At 41.1% G+C, this 2,500-nt stretch overlaps 1 protein-coding gene across 1 annotated transcript in view; it reads left to right on the top strand.

Moving 5' to 3' along the window:
• Window positions 1-2,500, top strand: part of LOC137973125 (uncharacterized) — a 176,529-nt gene that overhangs the window by 34,392 nt on the left and 139,637 nt on the right. The window lies entirely within an intron of this gene.

Here is a 2,500-nt window from a genome sequence, read left to right as displayed (position 1 = left end):
GAGAACATTACGAGCGAGAGAAGAAGAGAGAAGCATGAGGGAAGTAAGAGAGCAGAGGTGGCAAGGAAAGCTGTTCGGAGAAAGATGGGATGATAACAAAGTTATTGACTGCTTCACTTGGCTTAGTAAGTGGAAGTCTGCACCTGTGCATACTGTTGCTGGAATCTATGAGTTATACCAGCAATTACTCCCCACTAAGCTGTACCACCAGAGCAAGACGAAGACGCTGACCACCTCGGATACCACGTGTCGTATGTGTGGAAAAGGGCCTGAATCTATGGCCCACGTGATTAGCGGATGTGGTACCTTGGCACAGACTAAGTACATGCAGAGACACAATGCAGCCTTGAAAATCCTTTTCTTCGAGTTCCTGAAAGACTTAGATCTTATCCAGTGTATCCCCCCTTGGTACTCTCCAGTCTCACCTAAACCCGGGTACAAGAATGACCGAGCGTGCGCGTACTGGGATGTCCCAGTATTTGCTGAAAATACGGAAGTCAGGGCTAACAGAATCGATGCGAGAATTGTGGACAGAAAGGAGAAGAAGGTGATCCTTATTGAGATGAGCTGCCCTTGGGTTTCCAACAGAGAACAGAAGGAACAGGAGAAAACTGACAAGTATGCGCCGTTGAGATGGGAGATGCGCCAACAGTTCCCCGGCCACACTATCACACAGTTTAATGTGATAGTTGATGTACTAGGAGGCTACTCTATGGAGACGGCGGAGAAAGTTAGGAAGTTTTTAGGTTTGGATAGAGGGAACCAGGTTTTGTTTAATATGCAGAAGGCAGTTTTATCGTTCACCCTAAACATAGCAAGGTCATTCAAGGTTTCGACGAGTTATTAAGGAATATAAACTCTTGTTCCTTTCTCAAATGTTGGTTCGTTAGTTATTACCAATTGGTTTGTAAATAGGTTTAACAGTAGGGATTGTTACACAATAGTGCCTTTTCCTAGTTATATTTGTAAGCATACTTACGTACTACATACTGCATAATAATAGTTATCATCATCATCATCATCATCATCATCATCATCAAAGGAGGGCATTTTAAATTTATTTTCATCATATATATTTATTTTTTATCTCTAAGATAACTATTTACATATAGTTTTTCAGTATTTATACAAATACGTTCGAATGAGTAATTTTAGGGTTATTATTTACTATATTTTTAGTCTATATGCATTGATTGCTTACGGTTTGCTGCCCAATCAAGGCTTGTAGGTCTGGGCATCAAGAAGCTTGTATACTGCCATACTAATAATAAACATGCAAAAACTAGCGAAATAATGTTAAATTTCCGATGTTTCGGCTACGTCATGAAGCCATTATCAAGGAGTTGGAAATGAATATGCGAGTTCATAAAAGATATAAAATACTCCAAATGTGCATAAGTGAAGATGAGCTAAACAAAGGCTGTGTTTTCATGAGCGGTTATTCAGGTCCCTTAGCGAGTGACAATTTAAAATACCGTGAAAACAGTTCCTTTCCCAACTCGCTTAAAGTTAAGTGAGTCAGAAAATTTCAACAGAATTATCATTAAATTTAAGCCACTAAACGAGGTAGCTTAAGCGAGTAGGCAATTACGTTCGGCCAATGAGGAGTCGCTTGCGGTTACCCAATTCGGAAATACAACAGTTGTGCTATTTTTATTATTGCACTGGCACGTGCTCTCTCCTCATTTAATCTTACCCGTGAAAACATGTATCATTTTTAAGTCGCTGAACGAAGTCAGCAAACAAACTATTTCTGTTTGCACTTTCAGCCTTGGTCTTAATTGTTTAATGTAGAGCATTTCGTTAACCGGAGACAGTCCAATTTCTTCATGCATTTCTTCAACACTCTAAAGGTAAAGTAATACGGGCAACACTTTTCGTGCAATTTGTGGTGCAACAATGTTTCGTTGCAAGTTGAGATGGTTTGTTGCGCGTATTACCACATTCTTGCGCAAGATAAAAAAATGTTGCGCAAGAAGGTGGTAATACGTGCAACAAACCATCTCAACTTGCAATGCAGCATTGTTGAGCGACAAGTTGCAAGAAGAATGTTGCCCGTATTACTGGGCCTTAAAGCAGCTCAGGAGGTCCTCAGGGACATCACCCGCGTGGTCTTGATCATAATGATTGCACACAGAAGATGACTTACTATTGTGGCCATCCACGCGTGTATGTAGATGGCCATGCGTGTGCCCAACATAGCTACCTGTATCGCACAGGTTGCATGGCCGAAATTGGTACACAACGCACTGTTGATTAACCAGCTGTGGTTTGGTCTCACATTCTTGGAGGTCACTTTTTCGACTGACAAGGATGGGTTGGACTGTAGTTTGGAGCTTTCAACTGAATCTTAACAAAGTTAGCCGAGAAGGAAAAGCCCTGGGAACGAGGTTGAGGCTACCCAAACCCAATAGGCCATTTTCGATATATTAAATATTCAGCTTCAAAGTGAGGCAGTGAGGACAAAGACAATAGAAACACGTGGGAATTAATGTGAAAA

Source organism: Montipora foliosa, chromosome 10 (genome assembly GCF_036669935.1).
Source record: "Montipora foliosa isolate CH-2021 chromosome 10, ASM3666993v2, whole genome shotgun sequence".
Lineage (NCBI taxonomy): Eukaryota > Metazoa > Cnidaria > Anthozoa > Scleractinia > Acroporidae > Montipora > Montipora foliosa.
This window is presented reverse-complemented; position numbering and strand designations above follow the sequence as displayed.